Raw genomic sequence first — 24,787 nt, 5'->3', positions numbered from 1 at the left:
AGTATACTGCTGATAGCTTATGGTGAATGATGTCAGATTTGTGATCTCTGTAGATTTAACTTTGGGACCAGGGACCGGGCTTGATCACTCAAGAGCTTTTGTATAGCAGAGTTTTATTAAAGTGTAACAAGGGAGAGAGAAAGCTTCTGAGAGAGACATCAGAATGGGGACAGAGAGTGCCCCCCCTGGTAGTCTTTAGCTCTGTGTTTTATGTCTGTTAGAAAGCTATTAATAGGATAAGAGAGACACCTGAAGGCTGATGGAGTTTCACCAGGCCCCTCTACCACAATATGCATTTTTGAGATAGGGTGGCAGGAGGTGTGTCATCCCTCAGCCATAAAACAATGGATATGAATACTGGTTTGTTGAGCAATTATCAGCCAAAAGTTAGTCTTAGGTGGAACAATTTTGAAGAAAGGCAAATTGCAAAGCAAATACATGGTTTCATTAACATCGCTTAAGAAAAACATATCCATAAGAAAAACGCATTGGTTAGCTCAAGGTTTGAGAAAAGTTAAGTTCTGGTGGAAGAGGTGTCGTCATGGCAACAGAGAATTTTAAGAGAAAAATGTCTGACAATTGTAGTTTGTTTCCACCTGCCTCTTAAAGTGAAGTTACTCAGTTGTGTCTGATTTTTTGAAATCGCCGTGGACTGTAGCCCTACCAGGCTCCTCCTTCCATGGGATTTTCCAGGCAAGAATACTGGAGTGGGTTGCCATTTCCTTCTCCAGGAGATCTTCCTGACCCAGAGATTGAAGCCGGGTCTCCTGCATTGTAGGCAGAGGCTTTACAGTCTGAGCCACCAGGAAGTCCTGCCTCTTAAGGGAGAGAGAAAAAATGTCTGACACTTGTAGCCTATTTCCTCCGTTTGGAGACCCCTGGCCTTCCTGCTTGTTACCTCTCACCTGTTTTAGGAGAACAGTGGGAAATGCAAGTTTCTGTCTGTTCCTTCCACATTGAGCCCTAAGTTGGGGGGCACAGGCAGCCAGTTAGGAATCTTTCCTTACTTTGCTACTGTCCTGTTGGACCCAGGAACACAAGCCCTGTAGGGGGCCTGGGCTACACGATAAGAGTGTGTCCTGGGGCAGCAGCCCCAAAATCTGGGCGGCCACATATGTGCACAAGCTCCTTTATAGACACTGGTGACCTGGGGTGGGACAGAGGGAGAGCATGATGATGGCACCTGTTGACTTCTCAGGTGTTTGGTGAGGATTGCAGTTGAACCCTAGATATGTGTTAGAAGTCTCAGCTTTTAACATAAGGAAATAGGCTTCTTTCAGGGAGAAGCTGGAGGTTTCAGTCTGTGTCTCTGTGCTGTTCCCTGGAGAGATAGCCACAGTGAGTCTGGGTGAGCCTGTTGAGAATTTTTTCTCAGTTCCTTATAGCCTCATGGATTTCATGGAGACAATCTTTACTGGCTTTCAGAGCTCCATGTTTTGGAGGGTCATGTCTCAGGTGGAAGTCTTCAAAGATAAGGTGCCAGGTGTGGGACACTTTGTTTCCCAGGGAGAAACTGGCAGTGAGGACTTCCCTCCTGATTGTATATTGTGGCTCCAAGGATGGGGTTTATGCAGAGATTTTGTCTCTGCCTTTTCTAATGCTTTATTTTTTTTATCTTCTAATGATTTTAGTGTGGGGTTTTTGTTATTCACCTTGTGTATAGGATTCACCCAGCTAGTTTCTGCATTTCTTTTTGAAGGAGTTGTTCTGTGTAAAACTGTAGATTCACTGCGCCCAATGGGAGGAAAGGAGATCTGGAACCAGTATGTCATGAGTGAACAGGAATCTTCTCCCCTTTTGAGCAGCTTCCTCTCTCCTTCTCTCTCTCTTTGCCATTCTTATTCTTTTGTGTCTGTCTGTCCCTCTTTTTCTCATTCACCAGTTCTTGTTCTATCCAAGCCTTTTTTCTTTTTAGACTATGTAGTTTGAAATAATTACAGATTGATGGGAATCCAAAGTTAGTAGAGAGAAGTCTTGAAAATTTGATCTATTTCCTCCCAGTGATTTTATATTATATAACTATGCTGTGCTGTGCTTAGAGGCTCAGTCGTGTCTGACTTTTTGCCACCCCATGGACTGTAGCCCACCAGGTACCTCTGTCCATGGGGATTCTCCAGGAGTGGTTGCCATGTTCTCTTCCAGGGAATCTCCCAACCCAGTGATCAAACTGAAGTCTCCTGCACTGCAGGCAGATTGTTTACCCTCTGCGCCACCAGGGAAGCCCAAGATTTCTGGAGTGGGTAGCCTGTCCCTTCTCCATGGGATCTTCCCGACTCAGGAATCGATCCAGAGTCTCCTGCTTTGCAGGTGGATTCTTTACCAGCTGAGCTACCAGTGAAGCCCATTATACAGCTATAATACAATTTAAAAACTAGGAAACTGACATATGTACATTGTGTGTGTTTAGGTCTATGTAAATTTTTCCCCGTGTAAATTCCTGTAGCTACCATCACAATCAAGATATAGATTTATCCCATCACCACACACATCTCCCTTGTGATACCCCTTTATAGTCATTTCTAGTCCCTCCCTTCCCCTGCAAATTAAAGTTGTTCAGTCACATTCAACTCTTTAGACCCCCTACTCTATACAGTCCATGCAATTCTCTAGGGTGGAATACTGGAGTGGGTAGCCTTTCCTTTCTCCAAGGGATTCTTCCCAACCCAGGAATCAAACCAGGGTCCTCTGCATTGCAGGTAGATTCTTTACCAACTGAGCTATCTGGGAAGCACCCCCTCCCCTGAACTTTCTGTAAAACCATCCCTAACTCCTGAGGAGTACTAATTTGGTCTCTGTCTCTATTGTTTTGTTATTTCATAGGTGTTATATAGATGGGATCATACTTCACCTATTAGCATAGACTTATTTTCATTCAACATAATACCCTTGAGATTCATCCAAAATGTTGTGTGTATCAATAGTGTATTCTTTTTTATTGCCAAGTAGTATTCCATGGTATGGATGTACCAGTATTTGTTGAGAATATTTTAGTTTTCAGCTTTTTGCTGTTGCAGATGAAGCTGCTATGAATAATTGTGCACAGGTTTTTGTGTGGAATAAATTTTTGTTTCTTTGCCATAAATGCCCAAGAGCATGATTACTGGGCTGTATGGCAAGTGCATGTTCAGTTTTTAAAGAAACAGCCAAATCTTTTATCAAGTAACTGCATCATTTTATATTCTCATTAGTAATGTATGAGTGATTCAAGTTTTCCACAATCTCACCAACACTTGGTATTGTTCCTATATTTTTCATTTTTGTTCTAGTAGGTGAGTGGTGATATGTCTTCATCGTCTTAGTCTGCATTTTGCTGATGATTTCTTTGGAGGGAACCATGCTGAAGCTGAAACTCCAGTACTTTGGCCACTTCATGCGAAGAGTTGACTCATTGGAAAAGACTCTGATGCTGGGAGGGATTGGGGGCAGGAGGAGAAGGGGACGACTGAGGATGAGATGGCTGGATGGCATCACGGACTCGATGGACGCGAGTCTGAGTGAACTCTGGGAGTTGGTGATGGACAGGGAGGCCTGGCATGCTGCGATTCATGGGGTCGCAAAGAGTAGGACATGACTGAGCGACTGAACTGACCTGAACTGAACTGAGTGATGCTAAACATGTTTTCATGTTTCATAATGATATCTTTACCATCTGTATATTTACATTGGTGAGTTATCTGCTTGAATGTGTTTTAATTGAGTTATTTTCTTATTGTAGAGTTTTGAGATACTTTGTACATTCTAGATATGACTATTTTCTATGATAAGCAGTTTGAAATTATTTTCTTCCAGTTTGTAGCTTATCTTAACCTCTTAACAGGGTTTTTAATAATGATTTTATTTTGCTGAATCCTCATTATAGATTAAAAAAATAGATCTTGCTTTTGTTGTATTATATTTCAATAAAAGAAGAATTTTGAAAAATAGCATAGGAAAAAAAAGCATGTAATTTCAAGCTAGCATTCCTAGATAATGTCAAATTATTATCCAACATTATTTTGCTAATTAATATTTGCAGCAGCAAGATTGAACCAGGAAGAAGTGTTAATAGCATGTCTATGATTCTCTCCTGGAGAAGGCAATGGCACCCTGCTCTAGTACTCTTGCTTGGAAAATCCCATGGATGGAGGAGCCTCGTAGGCTGCAGTCCATGGGGTTGCAAACAAGTGGACATGGCTGAGCGACTTCACTTTCACTTTTCACTTTCATGCATTGGAGAGGGAAATGGCAAAGCACTCCAGTGTTCTTGCCTGGAGAATCCCAGGGACAGGGGAGCCTGGTGGGCTGCTGTCTATGGGGTCGCATAGAGTCAGACATGACTGAAGCGACTCAGCAGCAGCAGCAGATTTTCTCCATCTATGGACACCCTATGCCATATTAGTCTTTCTTAAGTCTCCTTATTAATATTATGTTGGGATTTAAATAGTGGTGAGATTACTGAGAAAATTCTAATTAAGACTATTTTAAGGAAGAGATAGTTTCTCTCTATGGGCAGTATGTTATTAAAAAAGTGAATTTATGCTTATATGGGAAATGGCTGGCTATAAAATGTAGGTTAATTATTGAAGTTCTCTGTGCTTTTCTAATAACATATGAAAACCAAGATGCTTCAAACCTAAATAGCTTTTTCTTGGATAGCTTATACTACTAACTAGCAGTGGTCTATTACTCTGAAACAAAATGTGTTCTAGTGGGGAAAAGAGATTTTATATTTTTGAAGCTGCATTTGATGGTTAGGCCAAAGCCTTCCATAGACAGATGTTAAGTATTCCTGCCTTTTCCTTGTGTAGTCAAGCGTATAAGTTGTTTTGAAATTGATTGATTTTCAAACTTCAAAACACACAGTGCCCTTCAAATTTCTTTCAATTTACTTTAGCAATTATAGCTATCTTAAATAACTCAATCATGTGCATCGTAAATGGAAAGATGAGTTGAACTGTAGAAAACCATGGGAGTTCCATTTAACAAGTCAATAGTTTTTCTGTTTGTTTAAGTAAATTCTTGCAACTCTCTGATAGCAATTGAACAATGTCATAGAAGACTTGATATTTTTCCTTAGCCACATTAGAAGTTTGGGAGTAAAATGTGGGTGTTGCTATTTAATGTATTACCTTAAAGGTTAGAATCTGCCTAAACTTTAACTCTGTGATCTCTTAGAAGTTGGTTATAATTTGCTGAATGACTCAGGGACTCAAACAGGGGCTCTGTACATCCTAGAGGAGTAGGATGTGGAGGGAGGCACAAGAGGGAAGGGACATAGTTATACCTATGGCTGATTTGTATGATGTTTGGCAGAAGCCAACAAAATACTGTAAAGCAATTCTCTTTTAATTAAAAATAAATAAATTTAAGTATAAAACAAAGAAAAAAAGAATTTTAAAATGAATATTATGTGGATTTTAGGTGAAAATTATGAATTGGGTTATGGAAATTAGGTGAAAATTAACATATTTAACGTTAAGTAACTGAACGAGTTCTTATTTATATATGCAGTTTTTTTTTTGCAATTGTGTGAAAAAATCTCAAGTGTTTAGTAAAATAACTAAGCCATTAAAAGAAGAGAGCTACGATAACTGCAAAGTCTAGGGAGTTGTCTGACCTCTGTCACTTATGAGAAGTTACAAAAGAGGCAGATTAGGTATTCTCTTGGATTCTCTTTGATATTCATTTTCCCCGAGGATTGTCATCTCTGGGCAGCTAGGTGACATCAGCTAATTAACAGTATAGGACATACATTCCTCAGAGACTTCAGCCAGGTAAACAGTTTTCACCAGACCAGTTTTACTGATATTTCATACCAATCTCATGCTTTCATAATGAGCTCTCTGTCATAGAGCCAAGGCATTATATTCAGAAGGAATCCTGAGAGTTTGAGATTGCCTTCCTATGTCATCCTACCAGCTAGGCACAATGCTGATCTTCAGTATTGTGTGAAGGTATTTGAAGTTATCAAGAGAAAGCATCTTCTTGCTTAAGGAAAACTTAAGGATATTCCAAAGCTGGTAGAGCCAACTTATGTACTCATTGCATGCAACCTGCATCCTTAGTCTACATACCTAGGTTCCTATGCCCAGTGCTGTATTAAAGGCAGGAACTTGGAAATGAGGTAGAGAATGAGCTTAGGACACTCACATGAGGTGAATAACACTGAGAGGACTGGAACTTGATCTCTGTAGCACTTAGGAATTGGTAAGTTAGCTTGTTTTCAGTTGCAAGTGTTCTTTAAAGGTTACACTGAGTAACGTACATGTCAGTTGGCAAAAGAAACAGAAGTTTTTATAAAAATTCACCAACTTTAAGAACTTAACTGTTCCTTATGGAAGCCAACATTTTGTTCCTAGACATTTCATCCTATTGTAGTATATTCATTTTGTCTCAGTATGTATACATGGAAAAATTTAAATACAAGATTTTTGGCTGCAATAGAACCTGTCCTTCAGTAATTGAATAATAGTATATATGTGAATGTGAAAATATTAGACTGTACAGTTATTTTTTCCTCAGCTCCTTATTTTCTGTGAAATTACAGAATGTTTCTTAAAGTGTACTGTCAATACCTGTCGTTTTAAAATGTTCATGTTCTTAAAGAAATGAACATGTGTACTTTTCCACATGCTAGTTTTAGTTACAACAATGAATGTCCATTTTGTGGTTATCGTGTCAATGCATTTTTAAATTTATTGTTAACGAAATATGATCATTCTTCAATTGAGGAGAAATACCAATTTGAGAGGAGAAACATGGGTCAGAAAAGGTGATCTGAATGTTTAATTTATCAGTAAATTAGGCAAATGACAAGGTGCTGTGTAATGTACACTGGTGACTGTCCGTCCATCCTTGCACACACTTATGAATGAACTCTACGTTTTGTATGAATGCTTCCGGTGTCAGCTCAGATCTTTTCTACTGGCTGGTGCACCAGTCCACATCATATTTGTCATGAGTGTTGACTGATAGCTTCAGAGCTTTTTCCTTCTTCAGAAATTTGCCATCTGTTGAATCAGAGCCACATTGCCAGGAGGTTTCCTGAATGTGTTTGGGGCAGCTTGCAGTCAATGACAGATTCGTGGGATATATAAAAGGCTGCCTTTTTGTTAATGTGGGGCTGCATCTCCAATGCATGCTCCACAGCTTGTTATCTGCATAGTAGTGACTAGACTCATTTAAATGACTAGGTATTTAAATTTACCTGAGTTAAAGTTAAATTTAAAATTCATTTCTTTTATTGAAACATGTATAATATCATATTAGAAACTATTTGCCAGTCCAGGTTCAATGCAGTATACAGGATGCTTGGGGCTGGTGCACTGGGATGACCCAGAGGGGATGGTACGGGGAGGGAGGTGGGAGGGGGGTTCAGGATGGGGAACACGTGTACACCCATGGCAGGTTCATGTTGGTGTATGGCAAAACCAATACAGTATTGTAAAGTAATTAACCTCCAATTAAAATAAGTAAATTTAAATTCAAAAAATAAAATTCAGTTCTTTATCTGCCCCACTTGAAATGCTCAGGTAGCATTGATTGTGTAAGTGAAGACAGATATTTTTACCAGCAGATAGTTCTGTTTGGAGAGTCATTTTCCAGCTTTCTATGGGATCAGGTTCATGCTATTCCATTTGAGATCAATCCTTGCTTAGCACATTTGTCTGCTCTGTTCTTCTTCCCTGATTCGCTTTGTCTTGAGGACATTCACTCAGTAAACAGCAAAGAAATCCCCATTCAGTCTCTTCTCCCCAACCTGGCCAAACCCTGTCCATACTGATTAGAAGTCTTATTTCTGAGATTGTGATTGATCCATTTCTTCCTCATTTATATGTTCTTCATTGCCATTCAAATGAATTGTTGATAGTGAATAATCCTGTCTCCTATAGGAATTCCAGGCATTTTAGTTGTTGGTCATATATGAAAATGAAATCAACAGAAAGAAAATGTAAGTGCAGGTCACTGGATTTTGAATTTCTACTGTGAACTGACTACTTCTGTTGTTTAGTTGTTAAGTCATGTCCAACTCTTTGTGACCCCATGGACTCTATCCTACTAGGATTTTCTGCACTGAAGTGGATTGCCATTTTCTTCTTCAAGGTATCATCCTGATCCAGGGACTGAATCCATGTTTCCTGTGTCTCTTGCATTGGCAGGCAGTTCTTTACCACTGAGCCAAGAGGAAAGCCCATGAACTGACTATGCACAGTGAATACATTTTTGGAGTTCTTGTTAAATAGGTTTAGTAATTTTAGATATCTTAACAGAAAAAGTTAAACAGTATAATTGAAGGTGCTTTTTCAGGCTCTGAGCAATTTACTTTTTAGTACTATCCAAAAAGACCAGGATATAGCATTCACTAATATCATGTATTAGGAGTAGAGTAACTATTCTGCCAAAATGTTTACATGAGGCAGTATCATAGTGATACTTTGAATGTAATATAATCCTTTGTACAACTACATTCTAGCTCATAAATTTCTATATCTGAATGCATTTCAGAGATTATTTTCTATTATTCTATTCCATGTGAAGTGAAAATAATTCAGTCCTGTCTGACTCTTTGTGACCCCATGGACTATATATTCCATGGAATTGTCTAGGCCAGAATAGTGGATTGGGTAGCCTTTCCATTCTCCTGGGGATCTGCCTAGCCCAGGGATAGAACCCAGGTCTCCTGCACTGCAGGTGGATTCTTTACCAGCTGAGCCACAAGGGAAGCCCCTATTACATGTGATGTATGTTCATACCCAGTTATGTAGAATTATGCAATACATATTTAAAATAAACTTTCTCCCTTTGTGTACATCTTTCTTACTCTTTCTGATCACTCTCCTTTGATTTCCCTCATTCCCACTTTCTCTAAAATGTACATATATATTGATCATACTATAATCCTATTAAACTCAATCTGAAAAAGGCACTTTATATGTATGATTGATGCAAACCAAGGTTCATTATTTGATTTTATTATTATTAATTATTTTCTTATATTAATTATCAATATAAAACTCTGTATATAACTTCTTGTGATAGTATAGAGCTCAATTTCAATAGGTACATCATTTATTCAAAGAGTTGCATATAAATCACATGACCATGTCTTTGAACATGACAAATTTTCCTCTTTATCCCTGCACTCTTTTGGAAGATACCTTTAATAAATTGCTAAATGCTTGATTTGACAGGAGCCATGTGCTAGCAAAGGATGGAACAGAAAAATGAAAGTTCCTTCACTGGATTTATCTTACTGGGCTTCTCTGACAGGCTCCAACTTGAGCCAGTTCTCTTTGTGGTCCTTTTGATCTTCTACATCTTCACTTTGCTGGGAAACACAACCATCATTGCATTGTCCTACTTGGACCCACGTCTTCACACCCCGATGTACTTTTTCCTGTCTAACTTGAGCTTTCTGGACATGTGCTACACAACTAGCATTGTTCCACAGCTCCTAGTTAATCTCAGCGGAGCAGACAAATCCATCTCCTTTGGTGGCTGTGTAGTTCAAATGTATATCTCTCTGGCATTGGGATGTACAGAATGTATTCTCCTAGGAGTTATGGCATTGGACCGCTATGCAGCTGTTTGCAGGCCCCTTCACTACACAGCCATCATGCATCCTCGTCTGTGTGCCCTGATGGCTTCTGCTTCATGGATCACTGGTTTTGCCAACTCCTTATTGCAGACAGTGCTTGTCTTCCTTTTACCTCGTTGTGGGAGAAATAAATTAGACCACTTCTTTTGTGAGATCCCTCCATTTCTCAAACTTGCTTGTGTGGACACCACTATGAATGTGTACGCAACCTTCTTTGCCAGTGTCATCATTCTTCTCACACCTGTTGCGTTGATTGTGTTCTCCTATGGTCAGATTGTCAGGGCGGTCTTAAGAATAAAGTCCACCGCAGGGCAGAGAAAAGCATTTGGCACATGTGGATCGCACCTCACGGTGGTCTCCCTGTTCTTTGGCACAGCCTTCTACGTATATTATCAGCCCAGCAGCAACAACTCCCAGGATCAGGACAAGTTCATGTCTCTCTTCTACACTGTCATTATCCCCATGACCAACCCCCTCATATATACGCTGAGGAACAGGGATGTGAAGGGAGCGATGAAGAAGGTGCTTTGGAAGGCCTCTGACTCCAGATGATGGCTGAGGAGGACAGTTGAATGGAAGGACCTTGAACGCCAGTGCTCTTTAGATGTATCTGTGTGTCCCGCACAAGTCATCTAAAATTCCCTCTGAAATTTCTGAAGGGAATTTGTTTCCTTCATTCCCTTTGAAAAGTGAGTGTTCAGATTCTAAGTTCATGTATTCATTTCAACTTCCAGAGAGGCTGATTCAGTGTTCTGACAGCATCCGTTTTGTAGTTATTGTTTTGACAGCTCCAAGGATTTTTATTTGCACTCTCTTTTGGGTACATTGTTCACATCTATTCACAAAAAGACATGCGTTTATATTACATGAAGCCCAAATGAGAACATAAAACCACTGAAACACTGTAAGGAATATTATTAATAATATTTTCTAGGAGTTACTAGAAGATACCATTCATTCTCTTATTTTGATCATGACTCTACTAATATTTCATAGTTTGATGGTTTGATCAGATGTTTTTCACTGATGTAGGTGGAGCACTTGTGGGGAAAATAAAGTTGGATCTCAAAGAAAATCTTGCTGCATTAATCCCGGTAAAGCCATTCAGACATCAGGTGCAACTGTAACCTCAGCAGCGCAGCAGCCATGTTGTGTAGGATCATTTCAGAGAAGGCCGCCCTAGGACTCACTGAGCGAAGGGCACGATGCACTGCTGGCTGTGACACTGGTAGCCCTTTGTTGGTAAGAACACCAGGTAGTTCTTACGTGCATTTTTGTTCACAGCAGGAGAAAAACACCGATGTGAAGTATAAAGTTGGTTATTTTAATTTTGTGAACCTCTTAGTTCCTCTCCAAAATGAGATTTTTAAATGAGGAATTTTCAAGGGCATTATATCTGAGCAGCATATGACCCAGGTTCTACTGCGTATTCTACATGTTTTACCTCCTGTGACACAGCATAAGTTTCAAAGGGTAAAATATGTTTAGATTATTCTTGTCGTGCCATTTTATAAACTCTTTGATTTAGGCATCAATTGGTTTAGACCTTAGAATCTCTCCTCTACTAAGCTTCCTGTGAAATTTGGATTTAGTGAAGTATAAAAATATTGGAAATGGCCCCTGATTTCCAGGAAATCCCATGTTTTGTGGAGATGTCCTCAGACTCATCAGAAGGAAAATGAAAAAATTAATATTTTGTCTATTAATTTAAAAACACATGCCTAAGCTTTAGTAATAGCTGTGTAATTATGAAATAACTGTCACAGAGTTCTGAATTTTGAGTAACAAAGTAAGCATTCCGGAAAAAATTAATCTGCCATTCTAGGTCTTAGATCCCCACTCAAGCTCAGTTTACAGCATAAATTTATTTTCAGGTATAGATTCTGTTTTTTTTCTGTGTGTGTAAGTTAAGCATCATGAACAGTGTATTTTCTCTCTGGAGGCTATAGCTTTGACTGTGCCATCATCACAGAAATATTTATGACTTTTGGTAGATTTCCCCAGCATGTACCACTAGGCAAGTAAGTGCATTTGTGTCTCTTAGTGGAGACAAAAGCATGTGACACTATCACACAGTTCCCTATCCTAGCAACTAATCATCTTCCTGGGTCTTGAACCCTCTCGGCCAATTTGCCTGAGAAGTGGTCTTGCAAGCTGGACATGGCAGTGTGGGTAAATTACATACAGGGTCAACATTTTATCTATATTCCTAACAGCACCACACTCTTCACCCTTGAGTTAAATACTTGTGAAACCAAGTATTTTGACCCCACAGTAATGCTGAACATATACCTGATTAAAAGCAGTTTGGAGTGTTCTGTACTCTGAATGGTGAGAAATTTCCCCCTCTCCTTATTACTGAATCAGGTCTTGATAGTTATGTCCGAAGAGTCACTTACAAATCCCTCAATGATACTTTCTTTGGTGCAGAAACCCTCAAGGTCACATGACGTCACAAAGTCCATTTTCATGAGTGAGCAGCTACTTGTCTGGTCCTAAGGACTGCCACACACACACACACACACACACACACAAACAGATTTATTTGTTTTAAGCAAATGCCTGAGTGTCATTTGGATGTGTATACTACTTTAGAATAAATTACAGATAATAGGGGTATCCCAGGCTACACTAATAAAAAAAAAAAGATCACTTAAAATATACCACATACCCAAAGTTAAGTTCTGTTTTATAATTTTTTAAAATGCTATCTACCTTTTCAAGCTGTCCCTCTTTAGTTCCTAGAACAGGGATTGAACCCATGGCCCCTGCAGTAGACGCATGGAGCCTATACCCTGGAACGCTAGGGAATTCCCTCCTTTTGAATTCTTAAGATCTGTGAAATGGCTGCAGTGGGTGTATCCAGGCCTTGGCTAAATTATTTGATCCCATCTGGAGTTCAGAACTGTCAATACACCCAAGAGCAAGTCATAATCTTTCATCATTTTTGCCTTCTGAGGAACACAAGGTGAACACAGTGTGCTCAGGTAATGTGTCACCTTGGAAGCCTGAAGTGTCAGTCAGACTCCTATGAAACACAGTTCTTAACCAGCACCAAACTGACAATTAGAAAATAATACAAAACAAGAGCAACAACATGTGCAATGTCCGCGAGGCCCCAAACCAGTCAGACACTGCTTCCTGAACTTAGGTTTTTAACATGGAATATATAAAATAAATGAGGGACTCTCACTTGTTTAACTTGTATCGTACAAGTCAGCAAAGGTAGGCTTGAGAGTTTCTCACTTGACATGTGTCCTCATCAGAACCAGTCGTGTTCTGGCTTTAAGACTTTTACTCATTAGAACAACTGTAGTCTGTATACTGTAGGTTTATAGCACTCTAAACAGACCCTATCCACCCTACTAAAAACATTAGTAGAATGGTAATCTGCAGAGTACATCATGAGAAATGCTGGGCTGGAAGAAGCACAAGCTGGAATCAAGATTGCCAGGAGAAATATCAATAACCTCAGATATGCAGATGACACCACCTTTATGACAGAAAGTGAAGAGGAACTAAAAAGCCTCTTGATGAAAGTGAAAGAGGAGAGTGAAAAAGTTGGCTTAAAGCTCAACATTCAGAAAACGAAGATCATGGCATCTGGTCCCATCACTTCATGGGAAATAGATGGGGAAACAGTGGAAACAGTGTCAGACTTTATTTTTTTGGGCTCCAAAATCATGGCAGATGGTGACTGCAGCCATGAAATTAAAAGACGCTTACTCCTTGGAAGAAAAGTTATGACCAACCTAGAAAGCGTATTGAAAAGCAGAGACATTACTTTGCCAACAAAAGTCCATCTAGTCAAGGCTATGGTTTTTCCGGTAGTCATGTATGAATGTGAGAGTTGGACTGTGAAGAAAGCTGAGCACCAAAGAGTTGATGCTTTTGAACTGCGGTGTTGGAGGACTCTTGAGAGTCCCTTGGACTGCAAGGAGATCCAACCAGTCCATTCTGAAGGAGATCAGCCCTGGGATTTCTTTGGAGGGAATGATGCTGAAGCTGAAACTCCAGTATTTTGGCCACCTCATGCGAAGAGTTGACTCATTGGAAAAGACTCTGATGCTGGGAGGGATTGGGGGCAGGAGGAGAAGGGGACGACAGAGGATGAGATGGCTGGATGGCATCACTGACTCGATGGACGCGAGTCTGAGTGAACTCCAGTAGTTGGTGATGGACAGGGAGGCCTGGCGTGCTGCGATTCATGGGGTCACAAAGAGTCGGACACGACTGAGCGACTGAACTGAACTGAACTGAACTGAACTGAATCAGCATATAGTGACCCCTGTAATATCCTCTTTTATCTCCTAGTCAGTAGACTTTAGTGTTAACTCTTTGCCCAGGGTTCTGCTCTAACCAGGGTCACTGAGGGCAGAAGAACAGATTATAGTTCTCTGTCACCTCTTTCCTCTGTAGGTGTGGTCTTTTCTGATGCCTGATTATATTATGATTGAGAGCTTCTTTCATCTTTCAGTACTGTAGCCTAATTCAACTTGATATGGCAGACTTGGAACCACAGTGCGTGGAAATGTCTTGTGGATGTGGTTTCCTGGGAAGGGGTGCTCTGTGTAAATGCAGAAATGAGAAGTTGTGTGCCTCCTGAATCAGAGGTTTCAGGGGAAGGTGTCCTTGAGGTGGCTGTAGGGATTGGGTATTCATGCTCCTTTTAAACAATCTATTCTTCTGATTTATATTGTTTGGTGGATTCTTTTAACCATTTTGTAGTGAATTAAATCCACAATGTCTTTAGAAGCTGCAAGTTCTTCTAATTAGGTGACCATTTCTGAGGATAATTTTAACCTCTTTTGAGAGCAAAACTCTTCAGTTGTGAAAAGTGAAAGTCGCTCCGCCGTGTCCAGCTCTTTTGACCTAATGGACTCCCATGAGGCTCCTCTGTCCATGGCATTCCTCAGGCAAGAATACTGGAGTGGGTTGCCATTTCTCCAGGGGATCTTTCTGACCCAGGGATCTTCCCTGGGGGTTGAACCTGGGTATCTTGCATTGCAAGCAGATATTTTACCCTCGGAGCCACCAGGGAAGCTGTTGCTGTGCCTGTAGCTTTAGTCTCATTGAAGCAAACTAGGCATTTCCAGTGATTAGGTTATTGGGGATATTCAGGATCAATGGAATGTCACTGTTAGTTGTCAAAATCTTTCTCAGGAGCCCAGTCCTGATTTTGTATTAACTGGTCACAAGTAGTGCTTACTAAATATTTTAAAGTCCTTATTTCATGCATTTGAGAATTGTTAAATAGTCTCCCAAGATTCTCTTTGGATAGTTTCCTAATGATGCATCCACTCAATGAGAATTCTGTTTGGTTTAGTATAAATAAAGAGCACCATAGCCATCAATGTGTCATTTTTATCCTGAGATCAACCTCTCTCTGAGTTTACTCCCCATCTTGGAAAAAGCCTCCAGTACTTCCCAAAGAATATTTCTTCCCATATTCCTCCCCAGCATGTTCTATTTTGGTTTCTATTTGGCTTTAATAACACATATTACTATGTTATTACACACAGCCGGATGTACATATCCGCTAACACACACTTTGTATGCAACCACTTTTAGATAGATCTCTTAACTCTTACCTGGGGATGAACAGTAGAAGGAAATGTTTTCTTTAGCTTATATCACTTAGAAGATACAGGTTTATATATGGTGTAATTTCAATGTTTTCTGAAATAAAGACAAATACACACAAGTCAATGTGGTAATTTTTTATTCCTGCAAGTCATATTAAAAAGAAAACTGATAGAATTTGCTGCACTAAGTAGCTTCATGGAAGAGATCATGCTCCTTTTGCTGTTATGCTGGATACACAAAATGTTAAACTTTTAGAAGTGCCATTCTTTCAGGCTCTGTATTGAAATTGGGATCACAAAGAGAATGCAGTCTTTGTACATAGGCTAGAGTATTTTCCTTTATTAACTATGTAGAACTTTTTGTCTTAAACAATAGTGAAAATCTGAGTTAGGAGAGGAAAAATAAGTAGGATGAAAGAAATGAATAATAACTCTTATTTTCATTTATTTTCCTCTATATCTAATGAGATATAAATTGAGCTAGTTTAAAGAATACAAATTATGATTTGATAAACCTATATACGGTAAAGTGATATCTATGTAGTGTTAGCTAAGATCTTTATTTTGTCAAATATTTATTCCCCTTAAAAATTTTTTAAAAGTTCATTTTTTTTTGACCCCTCAGAAATTACTAATTTTTAGCTGGAAGTTTGTGCATTTTTGCCAGTATCTCCCCATTCTTCTACCTCTCTAGCCCTGGTAACAACCATTCTTCCCTCTGTTTGTAACAAGTTCAGTTTTTCTGATGCCACATGTATGTAAGATCATAAAGCATTTGTCTTTCTCTTCTGACTTATTTCACTGAACATAATGCTGTCAAGGTCCATCCATGCTATTGCAAAGGGCAGTATTTCATTCTTTCTCATTAATGATAATATTCCTTTGGATATGCATAGAACTTTTTCTTTAGCCATTCACCTCTTTGGTCACATATGTTTTTTCTGTATGTTGTCTATTGTGAAAAGTGGGGCCTTTAACATGGGAGTGCAGATAGTGATTTCATTTTATTTGGTGTTCCTAGGATTTGGATTGCTGGATAATATGGAAGTTCTATCTTTAGTTTTTTCCTTATATCTTCATATTATTTTTCATAGTGGCTTACCAACTTACTTTCCTATCAACAGTACATAAGTGTTCCTTTTCCAACTTCACCAACTATTGTTATCCTTTCTGTTTTAAATAATGGCTATTCTTTTATTTTCTTCGAGCTTCGTTGAGGAATAATATTTTCTTCTAAAAGTTTTATTACTTCATGTCTTATATAAAGTATTGCATAAGTTTGTTTTGCCATCAAACCATCTCATCCTTTGTTGTCCCCTTCTCCTCCTGCCCTCAGTCTTTCCCAGCATCAGGGTCTTTTCAAATGAGTCAGCTCTGCGCATCAGGCGGCCAGAGTATTGGAGTTTCAGCTTCAACATCAGTTCTTCCAATGAACACCCAGGACTGATCTCCTTTACAATGGACTGGTTGGATCCTCCTGCAGTCCAAGGGACTCTCAAGAATCTTCTCCAACACCACAGTTCAAAAGCGTCAATTCTTCTCTGCTCAGCTGTCTTTATAGTCCAACTCTCACATCCATACCTGACTACTGGAAAAAAGATAGCTTTGAATAGATGGACCTTTGTTGACAAAGTAATGTCTCTGCTTTTTAATATACTTTCCAGGTTGGTCATAACTTCCCTTCCAAAGACTGAGGGCAAGAGGAGGCGTGGACAACAGAGGATGAGATGGTTGGATGGCATCACAGACTCAATGGACGTGGGTTTGAGTGGACTCCAGGAGTTGGTGATGGACAGGGAGACCTTGTGTACTGCAGTTCATGGGGTGTCAAAGAGTCAGACACAACTTAACGACTTAACTGAACTGAATTGAACTGAAGATGTATAGAACAGTGATTTGAGTTACATACATAATGAAATGATGATCACAATGTGTGTATGTATATATATCTTTTTTCAGATTCTTAACCTTTATTGGGTACAAAAATAGTTACAAAATATTGACTATAGTTTCCTCTGCTGTACACTTGGTCCTTGTTCTATTCAGCTTTTATCTTGTTGTCTTCTAGAGATACAAGAGATACAATCTTCTCCTGGGTTTTGACAGAAAGTCTCAGAAGTTGTTTGTTTTCAGCCCTGAAAGACTCGTGGAGCTTAAGTTCTGCCCCTCAAAGACATCTAGCTTAGCTATTTAGCCAAAGAGCAACCCACTCTAGTATCCTGGTCTGGAAAATCCCATGCATGTAGGAGCCTGGTAGGCTATAGTCCATGGGATTGCAAAGAGTGGACATGACTGAGCACCTTCACATTCATGAAGCTTCAAAATTTGGCAACTGCCTTACCAAAGAGAACTATGTGTTAGAGAAAGGACCCCTTACCCTAGTGAGTTTTTGTTTCCTAAGCACAATGGAGTAGCAGGATAGATTATTCCATATTTTTGAAACTTTTGTCTGCCTTTCTGGCTTCCTGGGGAGTCCACTGGAAATAGAAATGTCTGCTAGAAACATCTGGCCACATAGTTAAGTCCCTTTAAGTTTTCAGCTTGTCATGCTAGCCTTATATGATTGTTTGGCTTTTCATGTTTTCGTGCCAAAGTCCCTCCTTATGGGCCATGCTCAATCCTCATCTCACACTCACACTCTTCAAATGCTCTACGAGAAAAAAAAAAGGCAGTTTCCCTCAGCTCACCTCAGAAGTGTTCAGTGCTTTCTGCTACTCATGTCTATATCACCGTCATCACTTTCACAGCTTTCTAATGGCTTTAAAAATATGGTTGCTAAAGTTAATTTGACCATTCCAAGTACAATTGTTTCTCAGTATTGGCCAGGGGTTGTTTCAGGCACTTCCTCCCACTCACTCCTATACCAGAAAAGTTGGATGCTCAAATACTTTATGGAGAATGACAGATCATATGGATCCATGTTTGGTTGAGTCTGTGGCTAAGGAGGAGTGACTGTACTTGCAGTAGGAACTGTGTTCAGCTGTATCCTAATGCATCTTATTGGGGAATGCAGTTCACAAAAGGTTACCTTGAATGAAATGATAAATTTTCAGCATTTGTTTGCTGAAAAGGAAAAATGTAAGCATCTAGATGACTATAGAGTATGGAACTTTTGTGCCAAAAGATGATATGGTTATCAGTGAAGCTAGCTGTCATGGTTTAAAAGAGAACTCCAGGGGGTTGATACAAAAAAATTATATCTTCTCTATTACAAAAAATATAATCAGAAATCATGCATATTCAGTACAAGCAGAGGTAAGAATAGTACAGAACTCAACAATTCAATGATCTATTTTTGCTTAAATAAAGAAAAATCCTTGTTGTAGTATTTCATTAGCAGAATAATGCATGAAAAACCATCCAACTTGCAATTATTAAATAAGAAATATTTAAAAAGAAAATATTTGCACAAAGGCACGTTAAGCTTACCAGACAATTATTTCTGTTTTTGCATTGTTTTATAGATTCCCTTTAGTATCTGCCCTTTTATCATATGCTATTAAAATGCTGAAAAATATTAAAATCTCTAGTAAGTGAAAATATCTTTGGCTACTAGTAAATTATGCATTTTTGTATGCTACATTATAAAAATAGAGACATACAAACATTCACAATAAATGTCTTTAAATTCTAGATAAACTTAATTCAAAGCAATATAATACCCAGTAGTAGAATTTTCATCTGAAAATTATCACTATGATTTTTGTCTCAAGACCTGGTCACTAAGTATCTCCATGGAATGAAGAGACCAGAGAGACTCACAGGACACATGATCTTGAATTGAGATCTTCATTAAATTGAGATCTTCAAAACAAGGTTCATCTGAATTGGCCCCAAATCGCTAATATCTAAAGTCTTTAAACCTGTTAAAGATGGTCAATGGATAGAAGAAACTTAGATCACTTAGAAGATAAACTCAAATTTTATGTGAAAGTAACAAAAATACTTAGTGTGATCATTTAGAATCAAAGTATTCTGCTAATATCTGGTTTATCTAAAACTTTTAATAAGTAAATGATTTGAAGTCCAGCATCCATACAGAAAGTGCACGTATTTGAAGTTTCAGGTTTGATGAATTTTCAGATTGAATACTTTATGTCACCAACATCCAGATGAAGAATCACAACCTGACCAGAACTCCAGAATGCCCCTCCCCCACATATCTTCCTAGAGAGAACTCCCAGTCCCCAGCGGAACCACTGTTCTGACTTTCAATACCAGAGATTTGTTGTGCCTGGGTTGAATTTTATGTAAATGGAATCATACAAGAGGAATTATTTTGTATCTAGTTTGCTCACTGTAAGTCATGTTTGTAAGAATCATTCATGTTTTTGTATATGTAATTATTGTTCATTCCATTAATGTGTAGTACATGATATACCATAGTTTATTTTTAGAATATCTTATTTAACATATATTCTCCCTAGCAAAAGGTTTAGCTCAATGGCTTAGCCTCTGTCTCACTAATATGTCTCAAGTATCTAAAACACTGTCTCACACATGGTTGGTGCTTTATAAGGATGTGTTGGATTACATTAACTAGTGTTTAGTCACTCGAAAGTCTTCCATTGCAGAACTTCCTGGGCCTGCAAGTGCTGTGTTAACTCTGTCTCAAGTCTAGGATTCTCCTCATTTGTCTCCTTAGTGCCCCTTTGACTTCCTTGTTTCTCAAAGTGTAAATCAGGGGATTAAGCAGGGGAGTCACCAGAGTATAGAAGAGTGCAATGCTTTTGTTCACATCCTGTGAATAGCTGGAAGGAGGCTGAAGGTACATGGAGATGAGCGTCCCAAAGAAAATAATCACTACCATTAGGTGAGAACCACAGGTTCCAAAAGCCTTCTGTCTCCCTTGGGCCGACTTTATCTTCAGGACTGCACGGGTAATGTGACCGTAGGATACCAAGATGAGTGACAGGGGCACCACCAAGAAGAAGGTACTGACAGTGAAGACTTCAGCCTCATTGACAGAGGTGTTGGTGCAGGCCAGTTTCAGCATCACTGGAACTTCACAGAAGAAATGGTCCACTTGGTTTTTTACCGCAGAGGGGAAGAGTCATGGTCAGTGCTGTCTGGACTACAGAATTGCCAAAGCCCGTAAGCCAAGCAGTTACAACCAGCTGCAAGCAAAGCTGGGGATGCACGATCACCATGTAGTGGAGGGGACGGCACACAGCTACATACCGGTCATAGGCCATGACAGACAGGAGGACACACTCTACTCCCCCAAGTCCCAAGGCAATGAAGAGCTGGGTCAGCCGCCATAGGTGATGGTCTTGTCCTTCCCCTTAAAGTTGGCCATGGTCTGAGGGACAGTGCAAGTAGTCAAACAGAGATCCATAAACGAGAGGTTGGAGAGGAAGAAGTACATAGGGGTGTGGAGGTGAGGATCCATCGTTGACAAAAGTATAATGGCGCCATTGCCTAAGCAGCTCAAGAAGTAGATGATCAGGATGACCACAAAGAGAGCCGTTTCCAGCTGGGGCTGGTTGGAGAAGCCCAGGAGAATGAACCCAGAGAAGGCGCTGTCGTTAGCTCTTTCCATTGTACTCTGCTTGTTGGAATTAAGAGAACTCCATACTGTTAAGCTGTTTGTTTAATCCAAGTCTTTCCCCCCTGAGGAAGTAGAGTTTGTGAGGAAGCTTGAGGCATTTTCACAGTTACTCTTTTGTTGGCAAACAAGGGGGTGCTAGAGAGTTACTAGGTAAGAGTATCTTCTGTGTTTCAGGCACTGAACCAAGCACTTTCTTTTTTTATTTTTATTTTTACTTTATTTTACTTTACAATACTGTATTGGTTTTGCCATACACTGACACGAATCTACCATGGGTGTACATGCGATCCCAAACATGAACCCCCCTCCCACCTCCCTCCCCATAACATCCCTCTGGGTCATCCCCATGCACCAGCCCCAAGCATGCTGTATCCTGCATCGGACATAGACTGGTGATTCGATTCTTACATGATAGTATACATGTTTCAATGCCATTCTCCCAAATCATCCCACCCTCTCCCTCTCCATCTGAGTCCAAAAGTCCACTATACACATCTGTGTCTTTTTTGCTGTCTTGCATACAGGGTCATCATTGCCATCTTTCTAAATTCCATATATATGTGTTAGTATACTGTATTTGTGTTTTTCTTTCTGGCTTACTTCACTCTCTATAATCGGCTCCAGTTTCATCCATCTCATCAGAACTTATTCAAATGTATTCTTTTTAATGGCTGAGTAATACTCCATTGTGTATATGTACCACAGCTTTCTTATCCATTCATCTGCTGATGGACATCTAGGTTGTTTCCATGTCCTGGCTATTATAAACAGTGCTGCAATGAATATTGGGGTACATGTGTCTCTTTCAATTCTGGTTTCCTTGGTGTGTATGCCCAGCAGTGGGATTGCTGGGTCATATGGCAGTTCTATTTGCAATTTTTTAAGGAATCTCCACACTGTTTTCCATAGTGTTTGTACTAGTTTGCATTCCCACCAACAGTGTAGGAGGGTTCCCTTTTCCCCCCACACTCTCCAGCATTTATTGCTTGCAGATTTTTGGATCGCAGCCATTCTGACTCGTGTGAAGTGGTACCTCATTGTGGTTTTGATTTGCATTTCTCTAATAATGAGTGATGTGGAGCATCTTTTCATGTGTTTTGAACGAAGCACTTTCTATGTAATTTGTCACAACTCTGTGAGCTTGGCATTATCATGTTTTCTGCTAAATATATGAAGGAACTGAGGGTGAAAGAGGTGCAGTGATTTTATCAGAGTGAGGTACTTAGTAAATCACAGAGGCAGGATTCCAACAGACTCTAAAATATGAGTTCTTAACTGCTGGGGATACTGTCTTTATGATGTATGAACTACAAAGATAACTCAAAAATTAAATGTAGATGTTCAAAATAAGTTACAAATATGTATTGCCTTAGTCCTTCCCTGGACGATTGAAATATTTAGACTGGCTTTCTTGCTTCTGCTTTGTGTAGAGAAAAATATTTCTTTCTGAAAATGCACAGATAATAAAATTCATTATGAACAATTTTATTCAAATAGGAATAATATATTTTAATAAGTAAAGCCATGGAGCCTTTGATATGGAGTCTATAATCACGTCTATTGATTGGAAAACTTTTATTGGACGTGATTTAGAATTCACTGTCCATACTGTATGTTCCAGAGGGACTAAGCCTCAGAAACTCTCATTGTTACCACTTTCAGTGAAAATGCAGCAAAGCATCAATGAGTTTTTGTTTTCTTTTTTTATGTCTTTTAAAATTGCTTAATATGATAGAGCAAATATTCTTTTTCAACCTTTTGTGTGCATTTCTATAAATTCAGACCTCACATTAATCATTCTCTTTTTCATAAAATCATCTGGTCTCATTTTAGAAATCAACCTTGTCTGTCTGTATGTCTCTCTCTTTCATAGACACACGCACCGCACACAAACCGTGAGGCAATATTAATAGTAAATAATACGTATGAGGAGAAATATCTCAAAATAGTACCATAGCCTGGAAAAGAGTTTAGTATGTATAGTAGGTTCACAAAATAATTTTGTCAAAGAACTTATAATATGGAGAAGTTTCAAAACTGTAAGGGTTTTAGAAAGTGAATTTAGGAGTTACAGCCTTCTTGCCTATTGCCAAAAGAATTATCCTTCCTAAAAGAACTGCCTCACTTCCCTTCTCAAAAACTTCCAGTGGTTTTCAATTGCCTTCAACTCAAATTCCAAATTCCTCACTGTGGCATACAAGAGCCTTCATAATCCTTTTCTTACCTCTCAAGTATTTTCTCTTTCTATCCTCACTTCCCATCTTTAGAATTTTTATTTTTAAATTATTCATTATTTATTTTTGGCTGTGCTGGGTCTTCATTGATGTGTTGGGGCTTTCTCCATTTGCGGTGCACAGGTTTCTCTTTTTGTGGAGCACGGTGTCTGGGGCATGCAGTTCATTAGTTGCAGTGCATGGCCTCAATAGTTGTGGCTCCTGGGCTTAGAGTACAGGCTCAGTAGTTATGGTGCACGAGCTTCGTTGCTCTGAGGCATGTGGGAACTTCCTGGTTCACAACTGAACCCATGTCCTCTTCACTGGCAGGCAGATTCTTATTCACTGAGCCACCAGCAAAACCCTCTCATCTTTACAATTTCCCAACATTAATACCCAAATGTTCCTGTCTATCTGGTTTTTCTCATTTTCAACTTCTCTGACCACCCCAACTAAAACTCCACTCAAGATATTGTCTATTGCATTGCTCTGCTTTTCGTCTTCAGATCACTCATTATGATCCAGAATTTTCTTGTTTCTTAAAAAAAATTTCTTATTTATTTTCTAATCTGCTCAGTAAAATGACAGATGTATAAGATCAGGAAATTTGTCTTTTGACAACAAATCATTATATGTGCAGAATTGTGCTTGACATACAGCAAACAATCGACATGTATTGTAATGCGTGCAGTTAAATGCAGTTGAATCAACATGTAATGTATGAATACGTTAATATACTTAAAGACTTAGGAAGTGTTTTCTTATATCAGGTAGAAATAAGTCTCCTCCGTGTTTATTTCATAGTGGTATTTATCCCAGGCTATCTGGCAGTTGAGATTATGTATAAAATGTATATTAAATATATAGAATATATGCTATGTAAATATAGTATATATAAATATTTCTGAATATAAACATTTATGTATTTATTGTTTTGGTTTCAAGACCCTTTTGTGGTTGTAAGATACTTTGGCGATCCCATAGACTAAATCTTTTTTGCCTTTGTGTACAGAAATCCAGTTTTATAAATGTAGACTTCTATTTGCCTCTGAAGAGAGACTGATTTTGGGGTAGAATGAGATGCATGCCAGAGGATGCCAGACAACACCATCTCTGATTTTATTACTGATTCTTCACCCAGCCCCACTGTCTTGTGTCTTAGCCAAAGGGATAGAGAGTCTGGTAGCAGAAGCTAAAGATAGTGGAGGGCCTCTCTTGGGCTGTTTTTTCAGTGACTGAGTAATGAAACTCAAGGGAAGAGAGAGATATTCTACACTGAGATAGACAAAGTGGAGAGAGGCACAGGTGCTTTAAACTCCAGAGAACACAGAGCTCATGCAAGAACTTCCTGGGAACTGCCAGAAAGAGTTCATTTTGGCCAGACTGCACGGATTGTTGTTGTTGTTTAGTCATTAAGTCATGTCTGACTCTTTTGTGACCTTGTGGACTGTACCCGCCAGGCTCCTCTGTCCATGGGATTTCCCAGGCAAGAATGCTGGAGTGGGTTCACCATTTCCTTCTCCAGACGATCTTCTGACCCAGGAACTGAACCCATGTCTCCTGCATTGGATTCTTTAACATTGAGCCACCTGGGAAGTCCTAGGTGGGGTTGAAATAGTAAGTAAAAAAGTAGATAAATCAACAGCCTGTTGTTTATTATCACTCTTGGGCCTATGGGCTGATACAGTTTCAGGAAACACAGGCTGGAGTTGTATCATATCACTTGGCATTGCTCTTGCCACATAGGGGGACATTCAGAAATGTTTGCTGAAAAAGTGTTCTCTGACACCTGTGGAGACTTTAGCATTTCACCGTGGGATATCAAGTGGGCACAGATGGAGGGGAAGGGAGGCTCTGAGCT

At 39.3% G+C, this 24,787-nt stretch overlaps 2 pseudogenes; one reads left to right on the top strand and one right to left on the bottom strand.

Moving 5' to 3' along the window:
- LOC102175343 lies at nucleotides 9,176-10,129 on the top strand (annotated as a pseudogene).
- Nucleotides 16,509-20,704, bottom strand: LOC108633411 (annotated as a pseudogene).

This window comes from Capra hircus, chromosome 23 (assembly GCF_001704415.2).
Source record: "Capra hircus breed San Clemente chromosome 23, ASM170441v1, whole genome shotgun sequence".
Lineage (NCBI taxonomy): Eukaryota > Metazoa > Chordata > Mammalia > Artiodactyla > Bovidae > Capra > Capra hircus.
The sequence above is the reverse complement of the archived record's forward strand: the minus strand, read 5'-3'. Positions and strand labels throughout refer to the sequence as shown.